The 19918-nt window shown below is 49.5% G+C and overlaps 1 protein-coding gene across 2 annotated transcripts in view; it reads left to right on the forward strand.

Annotated features, from left to right (window-relative positions):
- Window positions 1-4333: 4333 nt before the first annotated feature.
- Window positions 4334-19918, forward strand: part of CAPN5 (calpain 5) — a 133264-nt gene continuing 117679 nt past the window's right edge. Inside the window, exons 1-2 of one of the 2 annotated variants that reach the window (XM_077807092.1) lie at window positions 4334-4605; window positions 15182-15282. The gene's annotated coding sequence lies outside the window, so the exon portion shown is untranslated. The remainder of the gene's footprint in view (window positions 4606-15181; window positions 15283-19918) is intronic. The other variant, XM_077807099.1, reaches the window with a different exon arrangement.

The following is a 19918-nucleotide window of genomic DNA, read 5'->3' on the forward strand; positions in this document are numbered from 1 at the left end:
AATACACTGGGCTGGGATCAATTTCTGTCTCTGCCACCCCTCACTGTTGGACTTTCTACAAGTCATTTAGCCTCTCTATGTCAGTTCCCCAGCTCTAAAATTGGGGTGATAATCTTTCCTTCCTCCCACCCTTTGTAGGGCTTGTCTGTTTAGATTGTAAACTCTGGGGGCAGGGAGTGGCACATGCTATCTGTTTATACAGCACAAAGCCAGCTGGAACCTGCAGTTGCTCCCATTATACCAATGCAAAAATAACTTTCCATTGCCAGTGAATCCCTGATGGGAATTTGCAGCTGGATCCCCAGTTACTCCCCTTCTTGTATGATCCTGGTTTTATATGAGATTTTGGGTTTCCCTCTTCTGTGTATCCTGCAGAGATCATCCTGTGTTCCCTCCTGGATGTGCTTTTCATAGAAATGTAGGGCTGCAAGGAACCTCAAGAAGTCAACAAGTCCAGCCCCCTGTGCTGAGGTAGGACCAAGTAAACCTAGACCATCCCTGACAGATGTTTGTCCAACCTGTTCTTAAAAACCTCCAATGATGGGTATTCCACAGCCTCCATTGGAATCCTATTCCAGAGCTTAACTACCCTGAGAGTTAGAAAGTTTTTCCTAATATCTACCTTGCTGCAGATTAAGCTCATTACTTTTTGTCCTATTTTCAGTGGCCATGGAGAACAATTGATCCCTGTCCTCTGTGTAACAGCCCTTCACAGATTTGAAGACTGTTATGAGATCCTCTCAGTCTCCTTTTCTCAAGACAAAACGTACCCAGGTTTTTAAGTTTTCCTCATAGGCCAGGTTTTCTAAACCTTTTATCATTTTGTGTTGCTTTCCTTAGGACGCTCTCCAATTTATCCACATCTTTTCTAAACTGTGATGCCCAGGATTGTACACAGTTCTCCAGCTGAGGCCTCCACCATGCCAAGCATAGAAGAATCATAGAATCAGAGAAGATTAGGGTTGGAAGAGACCTCAGGGGTCATTGAGTCCAACCCCCTGCTCAAAGCAGGACCAACATCAACTAAATCATCCCAGCCAGGGCTTTGTCAAGCCGGGCCTTAAAAACCTCAAAGGATGGAGATTCCACCACCTCCCTAGGTAACCAATTCCAATGCTTCACCGCCTTCCTAGTGAAATAGTGTTTCCTACTATCCAACCTAGACCTCCCCCACTGCAACTTAAGACCATTGCTCCTTGTTCTGTCACCTGCCACCACTGAGAACAGCCTAGCTCCATCCTCTTTGGAACCCCCCTTCAGGTAGTTGAAGGCTGTTATCAAATTCCCCCCCCCCCCGCCTCCGTCTCTTCTACAGACTAAATAAGCCCAGTTCCCTCAGCCTCTCCTCGTAAGTCTTGTGCCCCAGCCTGCTAATAATTTTTGTTGCCCTCCGCTGGATTCTCTCCAATTTGTCCACATCCTTTCTGTAGTGGGGGGCCCAAAACTGGACGCAATACTCCAGATGTGGCCTCACCATTGCTGAATAGAGGGGAATAATCACTTCCCTGGATTTGTTGGCAATGCTCCTACTAATGCAGCCCAATATGCTGTTAGCCTTCTTGGCAAGAAGGGCAAACTGTTGACTTTTATCCAGATTCTCGTCCACTGTAATCCCCAGGTCCTTTTCTGCAGAATTGCTGCTTAGCAAGTTGGTCCCCAGCAGTGCATGGGATTCTTCCATGCTAAGTGCAGGACTCTGCACTTGTCCTTGTTGAACCTCATCAGATTTCTTTTGGCCCAATCCTCCAATTTGTCTAGGTGACTCTGGACCCTATCCATACCCTCCAATGTATCTACCTCTCTCCCCATCTTAGTGTCATCTGCAAACTTGCTGAGGGTGCAATCCATCCCATCATCCAGATCTTTAATGAAGATGTTGAACAAAACCGGCCCCCAGGACAGATCCCTTGATATCGGCTTGATACCAGCTGCCAATTAGACATCGAGCCGTTGATCACGACGCATTGAGTATGATGATCTAGCCAGCTTTCTATCCACCTTATAATCTGTTCATCCAATCCATACTTTTTTTAAGTTGCTGGCAAGAATACTGTGGGAGACCATATCAAAAGGTTTGGTAAAGTCAAGATATATCCTGTCCACTGCTTTCCCCATATCTACAGAGCCATTTATCTAATCATAGAAGGCAATTAGGTTAGTCAGGCATGACTTGCTCTTGGTGAATCCATGTTGACTGTTCCTGATCACCTTCCTCTCCTCCAAGCACTTCAAAATGGATTCTTTGAGGACTTCTCCATTATTTTTCTAGGGACTGAGGTAGGCTGACCTGTCTGTAGCTCCCTGGATTCTCCTTCTTCCCTTTTTTAAAGATGGGCACTATATTTGCCTTTCTCCAATCATCCGGGACCTCCCCCAATTGCCATGAGTTTTCAAAGATAATGGCCAATGGATCTACAATCACATCAGCCAACTCCCTCTGCACCCTCAGATGCATTAGATCTGGCCCCATGGACTGGTGCATGTCCAGTTTTTCTAAATAGTCCTTAACCTGGTCTTTCACCACTAAGGGCTGCTCACCTATTCCCCATGCTGTATTGCCTAGTGCAGCAGTCTGGGAGCTGACCTTGTCTGTGAAGACCAAGGCAAAAAAAATCATTGAGTACTTCAGCTTTTGCCACATCATCTGTCACTATGTTGCCTCCCCCATTCAGTAAGGGTCCCATGCTTTCCCTGACATTCTTCTTGTTGCTAACATACCTGTAGAAACGCTTCTTGTTACCCTTCACATCCCTTGCTAGCTGCAACTCCAGTTGTGTTTTGACTTTCCTGATTACACCCCTTCATGCTCGAGCAATATTTATTTTTATACTCCTCCCTAGTCATCTTTCCAAGTTTCCACTTCTTGTAAGTTTCCTTTTTGTGTTTAAGCTTACTGAAGATTTCTCTGTTAAGCCAAGCTGGTCACCTGCCATATTTGCTCTTCTTTCTGCACATTGGGATGGTTTGTTCCTGCACCCTCAATAAGAGCAATGCAATTAACTCCTGTATCTTACGTGCACCCCACTCCTATTAATACACCCCCAGTATATTAGCATTTTTTGCAACTCAGTTCAATTTGTGATCCACTGTAGCCCCTGCCCCCAATCCTTCACAGCCCTGCTACCACCTCGCCAGGTATTCCCCATTTTGCAGGGTGGTTAAAAATCAATGATTTTTTTAAAAAAAAAATCAAAAAAATCAACTTTTTAAAATTTAAATCGGATTTTTTTGATAAAAGTTTTTTCCTCAAAAAGCATATCTTAAGATAGATACTTTATAGCTCAAAGATATCTCATCATGGAATAGGGATTATAAATTCTAATTCTATAGTATGAGACAATATAGTCATGGAATGTTTAAGAAAAGTTTTGTACATGAGTTCCAATAGTTCATGGATTAGGGACCCAATTTTATGGGGTTCCAGGGGCTTCTGTACAGATCATTTAGGTTAATCTTTCTATCTACCCAGTGGGACTCAGTGATCAGTCTCGACGATACCATCAGAGATGCTTCGTTTTGCAGTTCTCAAACTGTGGAGTTGTGTCTCCAGAGATAACATGCTTGTTAACGGCAAAAATGTTTTAACAGACCTCACCCCTGTTGTCCCTCTGCAAATTTGTGTACACCGAGTCAATCCCATACCTCTCTCTAAAAGTGCAAAGTTTCAAAAAGTTCAATGAATAGAAGATGGGTGGGGGCAGAATAGATCTGGACAAGGAGAAGAAGGCGGGAGATAAGTGTGAGAAGGGAGGGACAGGCAGTAGAAACAAAAGTGAAACTGCTGCAGCAGCATAGTCCAGAAGGCACTTTTATGTAGAAAATCGAGGATTAAATCGAATCTTCCGGACTAGTGATTTCAATTAAATCCACGCTGCCATTTTGTAATTGTGCTTCTCATTTTATTCCTTCCTAAGTGCAGCGCTTTTCACTTGCCTTTACTGAATTTCATCGTTCAGACCCATTGTCCAGTTTCTCAAGGACACTTTGAATTGCAACCCTCTCCGCCGCCAGGCCCGCAGCTCCCTCCTGTGCCCATTTTAGAAGCGTAGGCTCCCCCTAATTATCCAAGTCACTAATGAACACAGTGAACCGTCCCGCCCCAGGACAGACCCCCTGTGGGATCCCACCACCTCCTCCCAGTTTGGCAGCAAACCCACGGATCGCTACTCCTTGAGCCCGGTCCCGCAGCCTGCTGTGGAGATTGCACCTGGATCTCATCTCCCTAGGGTGCCTGCGAGCATATCAGGCGGGGCGGTGCCCGCAGCCTGGCTGAAATCAAGTGTCAGGTCTTCTCCCCCACTTAAAAGCCCCAGGCGAGCGACCTTAAATCCCAGCTCAGAACAGCTGTAAAAGGGGGAAGTCACTGTCCCAGCCCCCCGCGCTGCACCTGATCCTCCCTGGACACACACACACGGCTCCCTCCCTGGGCACGAGTCTCAGCCAGCGCAGGCGCAAGCTGCCTGCCCCCCCGGCAGCCCCTCCCCGTGGAGGCCGGGCGGCGCTGCTGCCTGGAGCCGGCACGCGGCGTTGCAGCTGCAGAGCGGAGGCAACATCTGGCCGCTCCGCCGCTGACTGAGCCGCTCCCGGGACAAGCCCAGCCAGCAGGTGAGGGGCGCAGCGGGGGCGGGCCGGGCTCTGCTCTCGCAGGCTGCAGGGCCACCCGCTCTGGGCATCAGACCCAGGCACGGGCGCCCTGGCCATGCACCGGGCGCCCAGCTCGGCAAATGCACCGCCGCGGGGAAGTGGCGTGGAGCTGGAAGGGGCCGCTGCGGGAGCCAGCGTGTTGCCATTTGCATGGAGTGTCCCTCCCCCAGCCTAAAAATCCTCCTCCAGGTGCAGGGGCGGGGGTGCCTGGCTGCCTGGGGGGGGATATGGCTGGAAGTGGTGGGAGGGGGATGTTTTCCCACCAAAGAGCCAGCGTTCAAGGGCAACGACTAGAGAAATGCGGAGTCTGGTGCCTGCCTGGCTGCGAGGGGGGAGGGGAGCATCCCCCCCCCCCACCCGTGTCTATTCTTCTGCGGCTGGTTGCGGGGTCTCCGGCTGGGTTTCCATGTGTTCCCAAGTTTGCGGCGTGCCTGTCAGGCCGCAGGAGCCGCAGAAGTGTTCTGCCTCCGCTCTGGGCTGGGGCAGGCTGGTGGGTGCTGGGTTAGGATCTTTCCTTGAACTCCCCGGTCAAAGGGCAGCTCGCTTCGCCTCAGGCCATGAGACCCTCGGCACACGGCAGAGCAAGAGCTCTTGGAGTAAGTGGCCTTGCTGGTGTTTGCCCAGGGATTTCACGTGCGCTCCTCCCTGCAGCCTGTGGGAGCCTTTTCCAAATTTAAACACCCTATCCACTACCTACGGGAGGCAACAGCCATCGCCATGCCAGCCCCACCCAGCTCGAATGCAGAGCCTAAGGAGATGATGCTTGGGGTAAAATGGCGAGGGGGAGCTGTTCTGGGTGACAAGGGGAGCGGTCCCAGAGCTGAGGGCCCTCTGCTGATGAGAATCCCCTGCCGCCAGAGGTCCCCAATTCAGGAACACTGCATAGCTAATTAAGTACCTAACTTTAGACATGAGTATTCCCACTCAAGTCAACAGTGCTCGTGCGCTTCAAGTTAAGCATCTGCGTAGGTACCTTGCTGAACTGGTGCCTTAGCCTCCTGGGACCGTCCACACAGCAGAAACACCCCGAAAGGCAGGGAGTCTGAGGGCCCACCGTGGGGCTACAAATAGCAGTGCAGACGTTTGGACTCGGGCTGGAGCCCAGGCTCCGAGACCCTCCCCACTTGTTGGGTTTCCAGGCTGGGGCTGAAGCCCGAGCTTGGGCTCTGACACAGGCAGCAGCCGCTAGCAACAGGGGAACATTTTTGGCAAAAAAGCCTAATGTAGATACCCATCCGGAGACCCCCATGCACTGTCCTGTGTTAGGGCAACTATGGGTCCTGCTGCTGCCTGCTCTGACCAGGAGTCTGATTCACGGAGTTGCTGAGCACCCCCACCTCCAGCTGAAGTCGGTGGGAGCTGCAGCCTGCAGTGTGTGACGCCTCTGAAAGTCAGGCCCCTGGTAGTTAAAATGCCCGCAACTACCAGCCCTGCTACTGCTAGTGAGCTGAGCCAGAGGGAAACTTTTGGTAAAGAAGCCTCAGATAGACTTCCCCTTAGACAGCTAGGAGCCAGGTACGCTGCCCGCTCTGTAGGGATCACAGGCGCAAATGCACACAACTAATTTACCTGCCTTGCATGTCCTGCAGGGTGTGGCTTACATGCTTGGCACTCAGATTTATCACCAAGAACAGAACTGCCTATTCGCTCCTCAGTGTTCTGAGCTTTGTGGTGAGGGAAAGTAAGCGGTTTGTTTGGGGATGGGGTGGGGGTGAATAATCAGACACGAACCAGAGGTAAAAGCAGGGCAGTGATCAGGAAACTTCCTGTTAAATTCTCTGGCTGCTTTTTCTTGCTGCATCTGTCTGGCTGGAGTAGGGAGGAGGACAGGGAAAGTGCTCGAGTGATCAGGAAACTTCCTGTTAAATTCTCTGGCTGCTTTTTCTTGCTGCATCTGTCTGGCTGGAGTAGGGAGGAGGACAGGGAAAGTGCTCGTGGACCACTCTGAAAAGAGGTATGTTTCTGGAAAGGGGCAGGGGCGTGTTTGTGTGTCGCCACATGGCTGAGCTGGTGTTTTATCTGGCAGGTGGCGGTGTTCCAGCTGCCCGATTTTTATTGCTACACAGTTGTGTAACCAATAGAGATTTCAGAGGGCCATGCTGTATGTGCTGGTGCTTGTTAGCATAGCAATCTTCCATGTGGCTGACTTTGTGCTTGAGTCAGCACAAGGCAATCCTCTCTCTAGGTAACCGATTACTCTGGCTGAAATCACATGCACAAGTAATATCACCTGCTGCGAGCGTCTACAGCCAGATCGTCCCAGGATTGGACCCTTGGTGGTGGTCATGATGGAAGGTCAAAGACAAAAGAGCTGGCACAGAGCTAAGAACCAGGGACCCTGGCCAGATGTGTGTCTGTCCAGCTGCGTGGCAGATCCACAGAGAAAGGCCACTGGCTGCTGTTCACAGCTAATGAATTTAGTCTTTCTGCTTAAGCTGTAGAATCTGTGCTTTGAAGCTAAAGATTGAGGGTTTGATTCCTGTTGACGGCCCCTCCAGAGAGGTGATTATCCTTGGAAGAGGTGCAGGTGGTGTACTTTGTAGCACTCAGCTGAGCGGAAGGAGAATCTCCATTAGCTGTTAGCAGTACAGGGTCTATGACCCAACATTGAATAATTATAAATATTTGTTGTAGAGGGCAGCAGTGTGCGTGCATGTGCATGGTTGCATGCACACACACAACAGTATATTACATGTTTGCTCTCTAGCTATGCACATATTACATGCATGCTTCTTGTTTGCTTGACTCGTAGGGTAATAGTTATTTCTGCATGCATTGGATGTCTTTTGAAACATGTGCTGTTTGTCTAGACTCCTTATCTCTGGCAGGAGAGAGTGGAGGAGTAGAGAACTTCCTAGCTGAAGAGCACAGCAGAGGTGAAACTGAAAATACAGGGCTGGGTTATTCTTGAGGTAGCTCTTGTTTCTCTGGATGGTGATGTAACAGGCCATTTTGATGACTTGTGTGAGGAAAAAGAAAAGGAGTACTTGTGGCACCTTAGAGACTAACCAATTTATTTGAGCATAAGCTTTCATGAGCTACAGCTCACTTCGTCAGATGCATTCAGTGGAAAATACAGTGGGGAGATTTATATACATAGAGAACATGAAACAGTGGGTGTTACCATACACACTGTAACCAGAGTGATCACTTAAGGTGAGCTATTACCAGCAGGAGAGCAGGGTGGGGGGAAAACCTTTTGTAGTGATAATCAAGGTGGGCCATTTCCAACAGTTGACAAGAACGTCTGAGGAACAGTGGGGGGTGGTAAGGGGGAATAAACATGGGGAAATAGTTTTTACTTTGTGTAATGACCCATCCACTCCCAGTCTCTAGTCAAGCCTAAGTTAATTGTATCCAGTTTGCAAATTAATTCCAATTCAGCAGTCTCTCCTTGGAGTCTGTTTTTTGTTGAAGAATTGCCACTTTTAGGTCTGTAATTGAGTGACCAAAGAGATTGAAGTGTTTCCTCCGACTGGTTTTTCAATGTTATAATTCTTGATGTCTGATTTGTGTCCATTTATTCTTTTACGTAGAGACTGTCCAGTTTGACCAATGTACATGGCAGAGGGGCATTGCTGGCACATGATGGCATATATCACATTGGTGGATGTGCAGGTGAACGAGCCTCTGATAGTGTGGCTGATGTGATTAGGCCCTAGGATGGTGTCCCCTGAATAGATATGTGGGCACAGTTGGCAACGGGCTTTGTTGCAAGGATAGGTTCCTGGGTTAGTGGTTCTGTTGTGTGGTGTGTGGTTGCTGGTGAGTATTTGCTTCAGGTTGGGGAGCTGCCTGTAAGCAAGGACTGGCCTGTCCCCCAAGATCTGTGAGAGTGATGGGTCATCCTTCAGGATAGGTTGTAGATCCTTAATAATGCGTTGGAGGGGTTTTAGTTGGGGGCTGAAGGTGGTGGCTAGTGGCGTTCTGTTATTTTCTTTGTTGGGCCTGTCCTGTAGTAGGTGACTTCTGGGTACTCTTCTGGCTCGCTCTGTCACGTTCACCTGCACATCTACCAATGTGATATATGCCATCATGTGCCAGCAATGCCCCTCTGTATTTCTTCTGAGATCCCTTTGCTAGATAAACCACTACCCTGCTGCTGCCCCAAATTATTTAGTCTGTGCCTGGCTTTTACAGTAGCAAGCTCAGTCAGAGGCGCTATGATACCAGAATTAAATATGGAGTCCCTGAACTGCCCATCTATCTAAGGTTCTTATATGGCTCCCATTACTGCGGTATCTGAGTGCCTCTCAATCTTTTAATGCATTCATCCTCCCAACACCCCTGTGAGGTTATGAAAGTGCTGTTATCCCCATTTTACAGACTGGGAACTGCAGCAAAGACAGGCTAGGTGACATGCCGAAGCGCACGCAGGAAGTTTGTAGCAGAGCAGGCAATCAATCCTGATCTCCCACGTTTCCGCTGCTGGTCCTGTGGGCCTGCCTGTGCATGCATGAAACGATTTAGGAGAAGACCCTGTACGTCTGTGAAGTCAGCAAAATTCACAATTTAGGAGCATAAAGGTCGGCATGGCCCATGAAGGGAAGGGCACCGTGGAAAGCTTTCTGCTCAAGGCATATTACATTTCTGACTTCACATTGTGCAAATATTATTTCACTTCTGGCACCCTTGTGATGTCCAGCCACATCACCTACCTAAGGGACGGCTTTGAATTTACCTCTTTATAAAACAATAGAAACACCTAGGAAATCAAAACCTCCTCACATTAAGAGCCTGTTAGATTCCCAGGCTTTAGGTCGGGCCCTATGAGAATGTTCAGATTGTCCTTCCCTGACTTTTGAGTGCAACCATAGCTCTGGCCACTGGTGCATGTTGGTTACCATACAATCTCTAGTTACAAAAAGAAAAGGAGGACTTGTGGCACGTTGGAGGCTAACAAGTTTATTTGAGAATAAGCTTTCGTGAGCTACAGCTCACTTCATTGAATGCATCCGATGAAGTGAGCTGTAGCTCACGAAAGCTTATGCTCAAATAAACTGGTCAGCCTCTAAGGTGCCACAAGTCCTCCTTTTTCTTTTTGTGGATACAGACTAACACGGCTGCTACTCTGAAACCTGTCTCTAGTTACATGCTCACAGCTGGTTATTTCCAGGAGTCCCTGCCTCCTTCCCTGAACACTGTCTACCCCAGGTTCTTTTCTGCAGAACTGCTGCTTAGCCATTCGGTCTCTAGTCTGTAGCAGTGCATGGGATTCTTCCATCCTAAGTGCAGGACTCTGCACTTGTCCTTGTTGATCCTCATCAGATTTCTTTTGGCCCAATCCTCCAATTTGTCTAGGTCACTCTGGACCCTATCCCTACCCTCCAGCATATTTCCCCCCCCCCCCCCCCCACAGTTTAATGTCATCTGCAAACTTTCTAAGGGTGCAATCCCCAGGGTCAGCTCCTGTAACTCTCGCAGGAGGATAGCCGGCGGCCTCTTCCCTTCCCCCCCTCAACTCTTTGGTGCTGTCAGCCCCTCCTCACATCTTACGACTATCTCAAGCAGAAGTCTCCTCTAACTGCATCCTATAGGATATGACCCTGGGGGTGAGGTCCTGAGCATCCTTATCTTGTGCGCTGGGGTCACAGGGGTAGTTTGGCAGGCTCTCTCCGCAGCATCCCAAAGCCTTGTGGGAAGTTCTAGGAGCATGGGAGGCCACAGGCCTGCTCTACAACACAGGGATAAAAGTCCTCCACCCTCGCTAGGTCCCAGAGCTCAGGCTGCAGCCCAAGCATCTACACAGTGATTTTTCAGCTCTGGTTGACCCAGGCCAGCCGCAGGTTTTATCCCTATGTAGACCTAGCTTTAGGGGCCTGGACAGTGCTTGGATGCAGCAGGGAGAGCTGCTCCCGCTACCCTGACTCAAGCACTTCCAGTTGATTAGAGACAAATGGCCAAGATTGCACCAGGGGAGAATGGGGGCAGCTCTATTGAGTTCTTTGGCACTCCCTTCATTTGCACCAGCTGAGATTCTGTGTGTGTCCCCCATCCCTCCCATTCCCCACTGCAGCAAAGTTAGCCCTTTCCTGCCTTTAGTTTTCTCATTCACCTCATTGCTATGCATGTGGCTGGGGCCACTTTAATACTGACCTTGTGCTAAATCTAAAGCAAACCTCTGCTGGAGTAGAGTCATTGTGTTAAATAGTAGGCCTGATTCTCCAGCCTTGGGATATGGGTAGCTCCCCTTGATTACAATGGAAACAGGAATTACTACCTTCATGCTTCTGACCTAACTCTTCTCCACCCCTTTTCTTTCAGCAGGGGTTTTTCTCCACCTGCCCCAAAAAGCAAGATTTTCTTTATTGGGAAGAGACTAGGGGTTTTGTCTACACTGTGAAGTTGTCAACAAAACTTTTGTCTTTCACGAGTACTTAAAAAAGCCCCCCCACGAAAGACAAAAGTTTTGCCGACACAAGTGGCAGTGTGAACACAGCTTCGTTGGCAGGAGCGCTCTTGCGGAGCTGGAAGTATTTGGTTGGCAAAAGTGCCGACAAAGTACTGACAAAGAGCGTTTACATGCTGACTTTTAGCAACAAGGCTGTGTCAACACAGCCTTGTTGCTAAAAGCTGCATATCCTTTTTTTCTGTTTCTTTCCCTTTAGATGTAGCCTGTTAATCTCCCAGGCTTCCCCCTCACGATGTGGATTGACACTTACCTTCTAATTTTTATTGAACTGCTGCTACAAATCACTGTACCTGTCTTGGAATTACTGTGGGGTGGGGAGCCTGCATCCTTAGTGCTAGAGAAGATACCTTTGCAAGGCATAGTCATACTGACCCAGGGGTCTAGCTGGATGATGATCTGGGCATGGGACCTGTTTATTGAACCTGATCCAACTCCTGTTATCTTTAGTGGAAGTTGGACTAGATCCTTGGTCTACTCTGGAGCAAACGTGCTATGTATATTTATGGTGCGTTATAGGTGGTTTATGATACTCTGACTTTTTCCCCCTAGAAAGCATCATGCAATGTAATGTCTTTTTCTATTCCCTGACATGCCCAGAGGTGGTGAATTTTTATTACTTGTGCCATTTATTATCCCACCATATAATTTTATCCTGCTCCCTTTTAATCATTCCAGGCAGTGTAACTCTAAACCTATTTCTTCACCAAGTGTCCTACTGCTCTGGTACAGTGTCCGAGTACCCAGATCAGGAAAGGGCATTCAGGTAATTTGGGAAAGCCCTTCCCTCTCCTTAGTAGTGTCAAGGGAGGAGATCCATGCATTTGTGACCTCCTGCTGAGGAACAGAGAGGGGGATTCGAGAGTGTGTATCAATAACTTAAGGGTGAACCAACATTAAAGGGATATTATCCCCAAACTAAGCATTATAAACACAGGTTTCAGAGTAACAGCCGTGTTAGTCTGTATTCGCAAAAAGAAAAGGAGGACTTGTGGCACCTTAGAAACTAACCAGCTTATTTGAGCATAAGCTTTTGTGAGCTACAGCTCACTTCATCGGATGCATACTGTGGAAAGTGTAGAAGATCTTTTTATATACACACAAAGCATGAAAAAATACCTCCCCCCCCACCCCACTCTCCTGCTGGTAATAGCTTATATAAAGTGATCACTCTCCTTCCAATGTGTATGATAATCAAGGTGGGCCATTTCCAGCACAAATCCAGGGTTTAACAAGAACGCCTGAGGAATGGGCGGGGGGGAGGAGGGGAGGAAAATTGTTTTAATTAATTAAAATTAATGTGGGGTGGGGGGAGGTATTTTTTCATGCTTTGTGTGTATATAAAAAGATCTTCTACACTTTCCACAGTATGCATCCGATGAAGTGAGCTGTAGCTCACAAAAGCTTATGCTCAAATAAGCTGGTTAGTTTCTAAGGTGCCACAAGTACTCCTTTTCTTTTTGCGAATACAGACTAACACGGCTGTTACTCTGAAACCTATCTTTATATAATGTGAATATATATATCAGCCCCTCCAGGCCTTCAACAGCAGCTTCTTGCCCCAGGAAAAACCCTCTGGCAACTAAGGCCTTGCTAAGGAAGGCATGTCCCGGAAAGCCCAGCACAGTCAGTCTGCGCAGAGCTGGTTTTACCAGTTTTCTAGAACTGTGTGAACAGTGCTCCAGGGGGTACCAGCTGGCTTACAAAGCAGCCAGTAAGCAATTAAGGGCTTGATCCTGCAGTTCTTACGCAAGTATAACTCTCATCAAAGTGAGTGGGACACTTGCTCAGGTGAAGGCTGCAAGATCAAGGCCTTATGCAAGGTGCCGAGGTGCCTTGCACCTGTTGCTGGGGTCTAGCGTCAGCCCGTGCGGCTATGAAGTCGCCCAGCTGATCATTTTCTAGGCCAGAGGTGGGCAAACTACGGCCCGTGGGCCACATCTGGCCTGTGGGACCGTCCTGCCCGGCCCATGAGCTCCTGGCCGGGGAGGCTAGCCCCTGGCCCCTCCCCCACTGTTCCCCCTTCCCTGCAGCCACGTGGCCGCACGGGCAGGGCTCTGCGCAGCGGGGCTGCGTGGTCATGCAGGACAGTGCGTCTGGCTCCGGCTGTGCGGCTCTAGACATGCTGCTCTGAGTGGCATGGTAAGGGGGCCGGGACCAGGGGGTTGGATATGGGGCAGGGGGTCCCGGGGGGCAGTCAGGGGACAGGGAGCAGGGGGCGCTTGGATGGGGCAGAGGACGGGGAACGGGGGGGTTGGATGGGGGTGGAGTCCTGGGGGGGGGTCGAGGCGGGGGGGGGGGTCCTGGGAGAGGACAGCCAGGGGACAAGGAGCAGGGGGGGTTGGATGGGGGGGGGTTCTGAGGGGGCAGGAAGTGAGAGGGGGCGGATAGGGGGCGGGGGCCAGGCTGTTTAGGGAGGCACAGCCTTCCCTACCCGGCCCTCCATAGAGTTTTGCACCCCGATGTGGCCCTTGAGCCAAAAAGTTTGCCCACCCCTGTCCTAGGCTCTTCTTGGCGATGTCTCACAGCAGGGTGCTATTTATATTGGGGTGGGGTGAGGCGAGGCAGGGTAGCGAACAGAATTAGTGGTCATGAGAGAGTCTGATGTAATCAAAAGCAAACTTCTCCAGTGCCTGGGGAAGTGAAATTCTCCGACTTGTCATGGGTAAGTCTCAGGGGATCCTTGTGACATGCTTGTCTTCTGTAGGGTTGCTGCAGGTATGTGGGGTGCTTAGAGACACACTCTGTCCTTTCTAGGCCCAGGTGGGACCCTCACTGAGAGAAGGTAAATTCCTGTCAGCATCCACTGAGCGTACCTTGGTTTCTTTGTTTAAAAGAGCCGTAGCTGGGGTTCTCCACGCCCCCGACAAGGGGAAGGTAACATAGCCTCACGCAGCCGGCTTGTGTTTATTTGTGTCATGGTAGCAGCAGGGGGGCCCGTCGGAGATCAGGGCCTCATTGTGCTAGGTGCGTAAGTGCACATAGTAAGAGACAGACCTTGGGGAGGTCACCGTGCAAACAGACACCGGAAGTATTATCTCCTTTCTACAGGTGGGGAACAGAGGGTACCATCTACACTGTGCTAAAGTGATAAAGGAGCCCCGGTATGGCCCCTGGCTGGCCCAAGTCAGCTGATTTGGGCTCGTGGGGCTTGGGCTGGGAAGCTATAAACTTTCAGTGTGGACGTTTGGGCTTTGGGACCCTGTGAGGGGGGAGCCTGAATGTCTATACTGCATTTTTATAGCCCTGGAGCCCCCACCCTCCCGCCAGCCTGAGTCAGATGGCCAGGGCCACCCACAGGTCTTCTATTACAGTGCTGCCATGCCCTGAGGTTCTGAGGGCTTGCCTATACGAACTTGTGTTTGTGGCAAGCTGCGGTGTCAGTCTACCTCGCACTAGTGTGCCATACACTACGTGTCCATGTGGGTCCTGCTGCCGTGCACTAAAAGCTCCCTCGTGCACTTTGATCCACTCTGCTTGGAAACAGGAGTGGACCAAACTGCACTAGGGAACTTGTAGTTTGCAGCAGAAGGGTCCACACAGACACCCAGGGCAAGGCAGTTACACCTCAGCTTGCTGCGAGCTAAGAGATTGTACAGACAAGCCCCAAGACTGTGGGTACGTCTACTGCATTGTACACCCAGGTCTGTGGACTTGTACTTGTATACTTTGTGTTCCCAAATCCGAGCTTGAGTGTCCACGCTGCCTTGTAAATCAAGGTTTACAATTTCTGGACGAGGGTCACACAGCTGTACAAATACGTCCATACTTGACTATGCAGATCTTCTGACTCAGCTCTGTGGCGTGAGCTGTGTCCACACTGCAAAATGACCGGGTTTGGACCCAAGTCACAGTGGGACTTGAGCACTGATCCACGCCCCTAGCAGAGTTCTAGGACCCAGGACCTGAATGCTCGCTGGCCCGTGTTAAGCTCATTCATGTGTGGATGGAAAGGGGGCTTGGGCTCAAACCTGAGTTAGAGCCTGGGCTTAGTGTGGACATAACCTAAGTGACTTGCCCAAGGTCACACAGGGAATCTGTGGCAGAGCCAGGAATTTAACCCAGGTCTCCTGGACAGGGTCCAGTGCCTGAACTACAAGACCCTCTTCCCCTCTCTCTCTCTCTTAGGGACTGTTGTGTGAGGAACTCCTGACCCCTAGGAACTATTGCTCAGATGTCAGCCTGACCCAAAATCCTTGATCCAAACCAACTCCCAAGCTTTATGACAGGTAGGTCCCAAGATTGTAGCTCAGATCTCTCTCTCTCTCTCTCTCTCTCTCTCTCTGCTTTTGTTGTTTGTAGGTCGCTGTGGGTCTTTATGGATTCTGTAAAATGTCCTGCTGACTTCCCTAGGAGTGGGAGGAGGTGCTGGCTGTGCTAAATTGCTGTAGATTAGCAGAAGTCTTTGAAATATGATGAGTTAAGCCCTCTTCACCCTGGCCCATGCAGGCGGCTGCTTCTTATCCACACAGGGATAAGACTTCTGTGGAGTCCTGGAGAAATCTTTTTAACACCGCCTACAACGTTTATTCACAATGGCAGGAGATGGGACACTAGATGGTGTGAGGGGGAGGGCTCTGAGTTACTGCAGAGAATTCTTTCCCCGGTGTCTGGTTGCTGGGTCTTGCTCATATGCTCAGGGTCTAACTGGTCTCCATATTTGAGGTCCAAAAGGAATTTTCCCCCAGGCAGATTGGCAGAGACCCTGGGGGGTTTTCACCTTCCTGTGCAGCATGGGGTAGGAGTCACTTGCAGGTTTAAACTAGCGGAAATGGTGGATTCTCTGTAACTTAAAAAGAAAAGGAGTACTTGTGGCACCTTAGAGACTAACCAATTTATTTGAGCATAAGCTTTCGTGAGCTACAGCATGAAGTGAGCTGTAGCTCACGAAAGCTTATGCTCAAATAAATTGGTTAGTCTCTAAGGTGCCACAAGTCCTCCTTTTCTTTTTGCGAATACAGACTAACACGGCTGTTACTCTGATCTCTGTAACTTGATGTTTTAAAATCATGATCTGAGGATTTCAGTAACTCAGCCAGAGATTAGGGGTCTATCACAGGAATGGGTGGGTGAGGTTCTGGGGCCTTCAATGTGCAGGAGGTCAGACTCACTAGATCATCACAATAGTCAGTTCTGGCCTTAGAGTCTGTGAGAAGCAGCCCGTCGCCTGAGTAACTGTTTGAGGCCTGATTCTCTCTCTCTAGTTACATGTGGGAGCAAGGTGCCGTGTGGCTGTCAGGGAGGTGGCTAGTGCACAAGGCCTGCAGGGGGGTTGCTGCTGTGTGGTTAAAGTCTCCGTACATGGAGTTACTGCCCCTTTATAAACCTTCCTCTGTTCACTCAGGTGACACCAGAACAGGTAGGTGACTTTTGCTCCACTAAAGTTGCCCCAGAGTTGCTGTAAAGTGAATGCCCGTCATCGGAAGGGATGGTGAAAGGGAAGAGCTGGCCTGTACCCTGCAATGATGTACCGCTCAGATGAAGTGAGCTGTAGCTCACGAAAGCTCATGCTGAAATAAATTTGTTAGTCTCTAAGGTGCCACAAGTTCTCCTTTTTCTTTTTGTGAATACAGACTAACACGGCTGCTACTCTGAAAGCTCAGGGTGGGTGTGCTTAGCAGCTAGCAAAGCCCACGCGTGCTGCTCTAGGCCGCCATGTTGAGGGGAAATGCTAAGGAGAAGCCTCAACAAACCCGTGCAGGAAAATGCCCTGCCACACTGCAGCCTGGGCAGGGGTACGGCGTCCTGCCATGCCCACAAATCCTAGGCGAGGGCACACGGCCACGCCCACATGAGCTGTGCGTAGGTAAGGGGAACGGCTCCTTAGAGCTACGTAAAATGTGTCACGTGGGGGCAGGGACCTGGGCGGCCCATTCCCAAAGCAATGTGGCACCGCGTGCGGTGCGGCCCTTTGCCGTAGATGCCCCCCAGCCACAAACAAGGCTATGCTCCCGTTGTGTCCCATAGACAGAGCCTGGTGCACCTCCCGTGACATGCCACTGCGCATGTGGCCTTAACGTGATAGGTATGATCCTCAGACACTCTCCTCAGCCCGGTACGTTCTCCCTCCATCCTGGCTAGGGTGGCCAAAGAATAAATGCATGGATCCGTAGTGGGAATGCAGGCCCTGCCGTCCAGCATGGTGTGAGCTGTGGAGTGCAGAAAGGGCAGGAAGAACTTTTCAGCCCGGAAACTGCTGTAACATGGGCTGGGGCAATGTACGTTGCAGGCCCCCAGTGAGAGTTTACTATGTATGCATCTGATGAAGTGAGCTGTAGCTCACGAAAGCTTATGCTCAAATAAATTGGTTAATCTCTAAGGTGCCACAAGTCCTCCTTTTCTTTTTGCGAATACAAACTAACACGGCTGCTATTCTGAAACCTATGTACATAGTAGACTCTCACCGGGGGGCCTGGCTTGGGGAAGGTTTTACACTAGAGTTGTTGGGTGAGCCAGAACCATCCCCAAACACTGGGAGATGGTCTCACCTGGATCTGGACTTTGTGACTGGCCTACAAGGGTTGAGCTAAAACCCTGGATGCAGAGATCCTGGAACTCTGGGAATGTCCTGAACCAGAGGACACCTCCCTAGGTCTATAGTGCTGCATAATTTAACCAATGGGGAAAAAAATTCATGGCCCTGCCACACCTGTGGGAGGAAAACAGCTGAGGGCGGTCCTGCAAGGATGCAGAGCTGGATAAACCGAGCACGTATCGCCATGGTGACTAAGCCAATTTAGATATCTATCAACTCTTAATTAGGGGAGTGCACCCATTGTAGTTACGCCAAGCCTGTGTTGGCATTGGGCAGTGAGTCACTACTAAAGGTTGAGCTGAGCAGATGCTTCCCCATGAGTCTGACAGCTTGGTCTTCCTTGGCTCTGTTTTCATTTGAAAGAAGAATGAAACTCTCTCTAGCCTTTGGAGTTGCAAGGAAAGTCTTCAAGATGTGACCTGCGGCAAGGATGTCTGCCTGAGTCTGCAGACAGCCTGGAACTTCCTTGTATCAGGAACTGCCGTGGTGTGGTATATGTGTCAAATGCTGTCCATTGTAGTGGCTACTAATGTGCCCTATCAACTCTTCAGTGTTGTGGTCCTAAAACAGTGACCTGTGATCTCTTTGGCACTGAGCTAGCAGCATGGATATTTACGGCTCTGTAAATGATTCTTACAATAGTGGGACCAAGGGTAATTGGAGGTTCAGCGTGGGCATAGCCATGTGCTATAGTTTATCTATGCTAGGAATTCTCTGGAACAGTGAAACTTCAGTTATCTGAACCCCAGACCTCTCAGTCCTGGTCCCCAAAGTCCATTACTTCCACTAAAAGCTCTTCTGCCCAACCTGAACCATTCCCCTTGCCCTCATACTGTTCAGATAATTGAGGCATATGTCGAATGTCTAAACCAGTGGCTCTCAACCTTTCCAGACTATTGTACCCCTTTCAGGAGGCTGATATGCCTTGCATACCCGCAAGTTTCACCTGATTTAAAACCTGCTTGCTGACAAAATCAGACACGAAAGTACAGAAGCGTCACAGCCCACTATTACTGAACAATGGCCGACATTCTCATTTTTACCATATAATTATAAAATAAATCAATTGGAATATAAATACTGTACTTACATGTCAGTGTATCATATATAGAGCAGTATAAACTGGTCATTGGATGAAATTTTAGTTTGTGCTGACTTTGCTAGTGCTTATTATGGAGCCTGCTGATGTACCCCCTGGAAGACCTCTGAGTACCCCCAAGGGTATGCGTACCCCTGGTTGAGAACTACTGGTCCGGACTGGTGTCTGTAGGGGCCCAGTCCTGCTCCCTTTGTAGACAATGAGGCTCCTTCCATTAGCTTTAATGGGAGATTCTTTTGCAGTAGATAATACAAGTGTATGTTCAGTCCACACCTACAAAGACAACATCCCTGTATTGTCAAGGGTAACCCATATGGGTACTAACAGGGAGTTCCTGGGAAACCACCACAGCCAGGCTGGACATATCTAACAGCTTGTAAGTAACACAACTGGCCTGTATTCAAAGCAAAGCATAAGTCAGGGGATGGCTAGTGATTACTTATTAGCCTATCGTAATCAGGTCTACTAGATACCAAATGATCTAGACCATAAGCTCTTTAGGGCATGACCCTCAGGCTGAACTGAGACTCCGGGAATATCACAGTCCCATTACCCAGCGCAGAAGAGAGACTCAAAGGCCTTTTCCTCTTGGGTGTCTTTAGGTGGTGAACGGGTATGTGTGTCCACACAATCTGAATGTGGATGGGAAGAGATGTTTATATATAGGGGGTCTGAATATCCTCCAGGTCATAGTCCCCAGCCCCTTTTCCTCCCAGAATATAATTATCTAAATGCTCGTTTGTGACATTCCCTTGTGTCTTGTCTCAAACCGGATTGAAAGCTCTCTGGGTATGGACTGTCTCTGTGTCTGTACAGTGAGGCCTGGAAGAAGATTCCTGTAATTTACCAGAGCTGTGATTTGTTACAAGCACTGGGGAGTTACGGGCATGCTCAGAATGTGTGCTTCGTGGGCTCATTCTCTTTTACAGCTCCTGCTACTGCTTGTAATTATTAACTGGCTTGTCATGAAGCAAGTGGGTCAGGGCTGCCAAGAGCACAGAGGGAGGAGATGAGGAATTGATACGCCAAGAAGTGTATTTTCCAAGGGAGGTTTATCCAGCTGCAGAGCTCAGTAATAGATGGTTCTTTACTGGTTGTATGCTGCATCTTGAGCTCTAGATCAAAAGTCATAGGGGTGGGGGGGAATCATAATAGCTTCTCCCAAGTTCTGATATGTGCGTAGGGCTTTGGAGCAGCCCTCTAGGCCACGTGTGCTGTCTGTACAGCCTCT

The sequence above is a fragment of the Eretmochelys imbricata genome, chromosome 1 (genome assembly GCF_965152235.1).
Source record: "Eretmochelys imbricata isolate rEreImb1 chromosome 1, rEreImb1.hap1, whole genome shotgun sequence".
In the NCBI taxonomy this organism is placed as follows: domain Eukaryota; kingdom Metazoa; phylum Chordata; order Testudines; family Cheloniidae; genus Eretmochelys; species Eretmochelys imbricata.